This window comes from Bos grunniens, chromosome 28 (assembly GCF_055505025.1).
Source record: "Bos grunniens cultivar Pamir isolate PY7600 chromosome 28, Bosgru_T2T1.0, whole genome shotgun sequence".
NCBI lineage: Eukaryota > Metazoa > Chordata > Mammalia > Artiodactyla > Bovidae > Bos > Bos grunniens.
This window is the reverse complement of record NC_141192.1, coordinates 46,148,340-46,156,805: the sequence shown is the minus strand read 5'-3', so window position 1 is coordinate 46,156,805 and position 8,466 is coordinate 46,148,340. Positions and strand designations below refer to the sequence as shown.

General features: G+C 36.9%; 1 pseudogene; it reads left to right on the top strand.

The window, feature by feature from the left end:
* Nucleotides 1–5,804: 5,804 nt before the first annotated feature.
* Nucleotides 5,805–6,730, top strand: LOC147343321 (olfactory receptor 4C46-like; annotated as a pseudogene).
* Nucleotides 6,731–8,466: the final 1,736 nt, after the last annotated feature.

The following is an 8,466-nucleotide window of genomic DNA, read 5'->3' as shown; positions in this document are numbered from 1 at the left end:
AAAGAAGAATGGAACTGGAGGAATCAACCTGCCTACTTCAGGCTCTACTACAAAGCCACAGTCATCAAGACAGTATGGTACTGGCACAAAGACAGAAATATAGATCAATGGAACAAAATAGAAAGCCCAGAGATAAATCCACACACCTATGGACACCTTATATTTGACAAAGGAGGCAAGAATATACAATGGAGAAAAGACAATCTCTTTAACAAGTGGTGCTGGGAAAACTGGTCAATCACTTATAAAGGAATGAAACTGAACACTTTCTAACACCATACACAAAAATAAACTCAAAATGGATTGAATATCTAAATGTAAGACCAGAAACTATAAAACTCCTAGAGGAGAACATAGGAAAAACACTCTCCGACATAAATCACAACAGGATCCTCTATGACCCACCTCCCAGAATATTGGAAATAAAAGAAAAAATAAACAAATGGGACCTAATTAAACTTAAAAGCTTTTGCACAACAAAGGAAACTATAAGCCAGGTGAAAAGACAGCCTTCAGAATGGGAGAAAATAATAGTAAATGAAGCAACTGACAAATAACTAATCTCAAAAATATACAAGCAACTCCTGCAGCTGAATTCCAGAAAAATAAACGACCCAATCAAAAAATGGGCCAAAAAACTAAACAGACATTTCTCCAAAGAAGACGTACAGATGGCTAACAAACACATGAAAAGATGCTCAACATCACTCATTATCAGAGAAATGCAAATCAAAACCACTATGAGGTACCATTTCACGCCAGTCAGAATGGCTGTGGTCTAAGTCTACAAGCAATAAATGCTGGAGAGGGTGTAGAGAAAAGGGAACCCTCTTACACTGTTGGTGGGAATGCAAACTAGTATATCCACTATGGAGAACAGTGTGGAGATTCCTTAAAAAACTAGAAATAGAACTGCCTTAAGATGGATAGGGAGGCCTGGCATGCTGCAATTCATGAAGTCACAAAGATTTGGACACGACTGAGTGACTGAACTGAACTGAACTGAACTCATGACCCAGAAATCCCACTACCGGGCATACACACCGAGGAAACCAGAATTGAAAGAGACACGTGTATCCCAGTGTTCATTGCAGCACTATTTATAATAGCCAGGACATGGAAGAAACCTAGATACTCATCAGCAGATGAATGGATAAGAAATCTGTGGTACATATACACAATGGAGTACTACTCAGCCTTAAAAAGAATAAATTTGAGTCAGTTCTAATGAGGTGGATGAAACTGGAGCGTATTATACAGAGTGAAGTAAGCCAGAAAGAAAAACACCAATACAGTATACTAATGCATATATATGGAATTTAAAAGATGGTAATGATAACCTTGTATGCGAGACAGCAAAAGAGACACAGATGTATAGAACAGTCTTTTGGACTCTGTGGGAAAGGGAGAGGATGGGATGATTTGGGAGAATGTCATTGAAACATGTATAATATCATACATGAAACGAATTGCAAGTCCAAGTTCAATGCATGATACTGGTTGCTTGGGACTGGTGCACTGGGATGACCCAGAGGGATGGTACAAGGAGGGAGGTAGGTGGGGGGTTCAGGATGGGGAACACGTGTATACCCATGGCAGATTCATGTTGATGTATGGCAAAACCAATACAATATTGTAAAGTAATTAGCCTCCAGTTAAAATAAATAAATCTAAAAATAATAATAAAACAATAAAGCCCACAGATTGGAGGAAAATATTTGCAAATAACACAGCTAACAAAGGATTAGATTCCCAGATTTACAAACCTCATGCAGCTCAATTAAAAAAAAAAAAGAGCAGATCTAAATAGACATTTCATCAATGTAAACATACAGATGCCATGAGGCACATGACAAGATGCACACATTGCTAAGTATCACAGAAATGCAAATTAAAATTACAGTGAGACATCAACTCACCTGTCAGAATGACCATCATCAAAAAAACCTACAACCAGTAAATACTGGAAAGGGTGTGGAGAAAAAAGAACGCTCCAACACTGTGGAAGGGAAAGTAAATTGATACAACTAGTACGGAGAACAATATGGATTTTTATAAAATAAAACTAAAAATAAAGCTACCATATGACCTAGAAATCCTACTCCTGGATATATATCTGGGAAAAACATGTTTCATAAGGATACATGCACTCCAGTGTTCATTGCAGTGCTGTTTACAATAGTCAATACAAAGAAGCAATTAATTGTCCATCAATAGATAAATGGATAAGGAAGATATAGTACATATATATAATGGAAGTTTTCTCTCTGACATGATCTCACAGGGTAACTACATCACAGATATTACTGTGATGGAATTACACCATCCTTGCTATTTATACAACAGTTAGCATACTTAGGGAGAAGGCAATGGCACCTGACTCCAGTACTCTTGCCTGGAAAATCCCATGGATGGAGGAGCCTGGTAGGCTGTAGTCCATGGGGTCGCTAAGAGTCAGACACGACTGAGCAACTTCCCTTTCACTTTTCACTTTCATGCATTGGAGAAGGAAATGGAAACCCACTCCAGTGTTCTTGTCTGGAGAATCCCAGGGATGGGGGAGCCTGGTGGGCTGCCATCTATGGGGTCGCACAGAGTTGGACACGACTGAAGTGACTTAGCAGCAGCAGCATACTTAGAAAGCCAGGTTCAGACAGAGAAAGGACACTCACATATTTTGGCTGCAAGTGCAGGGAACACAATTCCCCACTCAAAATGAGTGTTTCCCAACCATATCTCCAGAGAACACCTGTTTCTAAGACAAAATCTTTCCATCAAAGCAGATAATTAATTCCTGGGAGAGAAAATTGCTGCTATAGATCAGGTCCTAGAACCTATATGGCAAACTTGGTAAATAGCCACACATGCAATCGAAAATGTCTTTTCTTGTTTACATTTTCCAGAGAAATATATGTCAAGAGTGGAAAGACTCATTTGAATATATTTCCTCCACACATTCTGCCTCCTAGCTTTTGGATCAGGCCATTCATGGAAGATCATTTTACCTTGGTATTTTAAGCAAATTTATTCTAAATTCAAGTCCCAGATTTTCTGTGAAACCTTTTTCAGTCTTTAAGCTAGAAGAAAAGATTTAGACCTATCCAAAGACTTACTTATTTTCTATTGACTTGATATTGAATTATCTGAATAGCCTCTTTCTGAGTGTGTCATATTATTCCTATTGAAAGTTTCTTATCCAAAGAGGAGGTCAATTTTAAAATGGAATTAGTTCTGAACACCCTCAAATATCATTAATATCATCTAAGACCAGAAGGTAAGTTTTTCAACAGTTCTATTAGTAAATTAGAAAAGGTTGTTATTTTCCATATATAGTAATTATTATATTTTAATACTTTTCAAATACAATAGTAAAACCTTTTATATTCACCACCTTTCTTCAAAAGATATTTGGTAAATTTCATAAACCTAATTTGACAGAAGAAAATACTAGTCTCACTGGGATTAATAAATTTGTTAAAACCCTTTTCTCTAACATCAGATATACTTATTTTGTCTCAATTATTTTAATAATTAAGACTACTCATGAGTATGAAAATAAAACTTAAATGAATTTCACACACAAAAAGATATCAATGTAAATATTAGATGATATGAACCATCACTTGTTTTGTTCAAACATGCATATGAAGAACTTCCTGGGAGCAAATGCTGAACATAATATGGATCTCTGTGACTTCTTTAAATGTAAAATTGGAGATGATTCTTCCTTAGTCTGTTGTATGGTCAAATGTTTAGATATATCATTTCCAAAAATATAGATTTCTCCTAATCCAGAGTGCATAAATAGCCATATAAGTGAGGAAGGTCCTCTGTGTGTCCCAATAATGTGGTGTTTGCATTCATAGATCTCTTCAATCAGTTCTCATGATGGCCTGGGAGGTGAGGTGGATTATACTTCTCACTTGATACTGAAAAACAAAAATGTAAGATGCCAAGAAATGCACCTCAGATCAACAAGTAGCAAGAGGGAAAAGGCAAGATTATAATCTGGATCTTCTGATTCCCAAATCAATATGCTCTCCCAATGAGATTGTCATTTTCAAAGTCATTTACAACATTTTGCAGAAGAGTATGGATTCATGCTTTATAGGGAAATTTTCGATGGAAGAAGTGTGGGTAGGGGAGAAAAAAAAAGATAAAATGGACCTTTGATGAAAGCAGTACCATATAGTTATTAATATTGGGGGATTTCAGTAAATTATACTGTGTGTGTACATCTCTGATCTTTGTATAGGTTGATTAAATTTATATATAAAACTGCCTCTGAGGTAAGATAAAGATAAATATGACTATATTGGTTTCATTTTTTAAAGTTTACTAATTTAGCATTGTTTATTGTAATAATTTTATAGGTTATGGTTTAAAAATTTGGAACAACAAAAAATAAAAGTATAATTTAAACTAATCTTAACTCTGTCCTTTGTAGCTGCCTGAGTTTACGTAGAATTCTTAACTTCTCTAAGCTTCTACTTCCTAATGTGTAAAATAAGTATAAAAATGATAGTAGTAAACACAAGTTTTTAATGAAGCTTAAATAATGAAGTATCTTCAGTTCAGTTCATTTCAGTTTCTCAGTCATGTCTGACTCTTTGTGACTCCCTGGACTGCAGCACGCCAGGCCTCTCTGTCCATCACCAACTGCAGGAGTTTACTCAAACTCATGTCCATTGAGTCGGTGATGCCATCCAACCATCTCATCCTCTATCTTCCCCTTCTCCTCTAGCCTTCAATCTTTCAAAGCATCAGGGTCTTTTCAAATGAGTCAGCTCTTCACATCAGGTGGCCAAAGCATTGGATGGCCTCTTAGAGCACAGTAAATGTTCAGCAAGTTTTAGCTAATAGTATTATTACTACTATATTTTTACTATTATATACTAAGATTCCTTCTCATATGCTATGTGAAAGAAATATACATAGACTGTAATCATGCTGTGCATATAGCAATTGATCATTAAAGTATATTTATCAATTATTTTAATGTTATTGGATTTAGGAAACATGTTTATTTTATTGGGCTCCCCAGTGGCCCAGCTAGTAAAGAATCCACTTGCAATGTGGGAGACCTGGGTTTGATCCCTGGGTTGGGAAGATGCCTTGGAGGAGGGAACGGTTACCCACTCCAGTATTCTGGCACAGTAGCTTCTTTACCTTTTCATTATTTTCCCATTTCCAAAGCTCTGTTACACTTTATGTGAAATATTACAGTCTGATACTAATGTTGTTCTATCTTCCCTCCCCTTACTAAACCTCATCGCACTTCATACAAGTAAGAAAAAGATCATTTTTGGAATTAAATCCAACACACCTTCTCTCTCTCACATCCCTCTTCATCCTTACTTTCACATTTTCATTTAACTTACATGGTTTCTCATTTCCTAAGAATAAAGGGAAAACCCCGTGGTTTTGCATTCATACCCTTTACATCCATATTCTACCTTTCATCTCAGGTTTGGCTGCCACTGTATGTGGGATCTATTGATTCATATTGGGCTTGCGTCATCTCACATAAGTATATGTGCACAGAAATTCTCCCACCTTTGTGTTCAGAGTCCCTCATGTCTCTAACTCTAAGTATTTTCTCTCCTCAGGGGAGTATGTAATTTATCTTTAACAGATCAGAAATATTTATCCTATGTCAAGAAAAGAACTCAAAAATTCAGAACTCCATATAACCTGGGCATTTATTTTTTATTACATGGAGAGGCTTAGTGAAATCAAGGTTGAGGTGCTGAAAAGTAACTTTTTTTTTTCCAGGTAACATAATGAACCATAATACAAAATAAATGAAGAATAGGAGCAACGTGACAGAGTTTGTTCTCTTGGGGCTCACACAGAATTCAAAGTTGCAGAAGATCATATTTTGTTTTTGGTTGTCTACATCATCTCTGTGGTAGGAAATTTGTTCATCATGGTCACCATTATAGTCAGTCCATTACTGGGATCTCCCATGTACTTTTTTCTGGCTTATCTCTCCCTTATTGATGCTTGCTACTCCTCTGTGAATACCCCTTAACTGATTGTCGATTCCCTCCGTGAAAGGAATACCATCCTCTTCAATGGATGCGTGATGCAAATCTTTGGGGAACATTTCTTCGGAAGTGCTGAGGCCATCCTGCTCACTGTGATGGCCTATGACCGCTATGTGGCCATCTGCAAGCCCTTGCACTACACAAGCATCGTGAACTGGAGGGTGTGTTGGCTGCTAATTGGAGTAGCATGGGCGGGAGGCTTTCTTCATGGAATCATACAGATCTTTTTCATCTTCAGATTACCCTTCTGTGGCCCTAATGTCATAGACCACTTTTTGTGTGATCTGAACCCTTTGCTAAATCTTGCCTGCACTGATACTCACATTCTAGGACTATTTGTTGCTGCCAACAGTGGTTTCATTTGTCTTATAAACTTCATCCTCTTGATGGGCTCCTATGTGGTCATTCTGCACTCCCTAAGGAACCACAGTTTGGAGGCAAGGCGCAAGGCCCTCTCCACTTGTGTCTCCCACATCACAGTTGTCACCATGCTCCTTGTGCCCTGCATTTTTGTATATCTGAGACCACCAGTTTCTTTACCAATTGATAAAGCAGTGGCTGTATTCTACACTATGATAACTCCCATGTTAAATCCATTCATCTATACCTTGAGAAATGCCCAGATGAAAAATGCCATTAGGAATTTGTATAATAGAGAATCTATTTCAGGTGATAAATAAGAGGTACACAGAGACCAGCATTGATTCTCCTGGTGCAAAGTTCAGAAGGACATTGTTGATACTTTCAGCAAAAAAGACCTTTGAGATAAAGGGGGGAAAATAGCCACTATAAATCATAGATTCCACAATGAGGAGAAGAAATGATGCATGAAATGTGAGACAAAGTGGCAGGAGACTACTTTTTAATGTTTGGAACATTCTGGGAAAACTAAGACTTAGTTTTTCTAGCTTTATCTATCTATATGCCTTAATAAATTCATTCTAATAAAACAAAAAATAAATACATTGATATTGAACTGATATCGCTGTAACTATCCAAATAAGTAGGCATTGCTATTATCCTCATTTTATAGGTGATGAAATAAATAGAATGGGAAAATTCCAAAATGGAAATATTGAAGAACCATATTTTTAGCTGCTGTCTCAGACCATGTTCTTAACTGCAGAAATATGCTGTCAGACAATGATACAAAGGTAACATAATTATGTTGTTCAGTTGCTAAATCATTTCTGACTCTTTGGGACCCCATAGACTGCAGCACCCCAGACTCCTCTGTCCTCCACTCTCTCTTAGAGTTTGCTCAGACTCATGTTTGTTGAGTTGGTGATGCTATCCTATGATCTCATCTGCCTCCCCTCCTCCTTTTGCCTTCAATCTTTTGCAGCATGAGGATCTTTTCCAATGAGTCAGCTCTTTCTATCAAGTGGCCAAAATATTGGAACTTCAGCTTCAGCATTAGTCCTTCCAATGAAGAGTCAGGGCTGATTTCCTTGAGGAAAGACTGGTTGGATCTCCTTGCAGTCCTAGGGACTCTCAAGAGTCTTCCACAGCACCACAGTTTGAAAGCATTAAGTCTTCTGTGCTCAGACTTCTTTATAGTCAAAATATCACATGCACATATGACTATTGGAAAAACATATTGATACTACTTACCATTTATTGAGACAGGGACTGTGCTGAAATTGTGTATATGATGTGTGCTAAGTCGCTTTAGTCATGTCCGACTCTTTGTGACCCTGTGGACTGTAGCCCACCGGGATCCTCTGTCCATATATATATATATATATATATATATATATATATATATGTGTGTGTGTATATATGGTATGTGATATGTAACACCGTGGTATATAACTCCCTTCTAGGTCATCACAGAGCATTGACCTGAGCTCCCTGTGCTGTACAGCAGCTTTCCTCTAACTATTTTACACATGATATTTTCAACGCTATTCTCTCAGTTCATCCAGACCCTCTTTCCTCCACTGTGCCCACAAATCAATTCTCAACATCTGCACCTCTAGTCCTACCTTACACATAGGTTCATCTTTGCCTTTTTTCTAGATTCCATACATATGCATTAATATATGATAAGCAATGGAACATTTAAACTCTAAGGGGAATTCAAGGAATGTTGTACAATATACCAAATTTTCTTAATGCATTAAAAATCACTTTGTATTGCTCATGTTACAATCTTATCCTGAAAACCCATCAAAAAGAGTGAAGATCCAAGTAAAAGAATGATCTAATATCAGACAGGAATTTCAATTAATTAAACAAATTAAGTCATACTCTGTAAAGTATTTCCCTACTTGCTAATAATATCTTCAAGTCACAATGTCTGATTTATGATAAATGTTAGATGAATAAGTGTAAGTATAAGGGAAGATGAATAAATTCAATAAAATATTGGGCAAAATGTAGTATTGCAGACTAGGAATTTTTTTCTACCTTT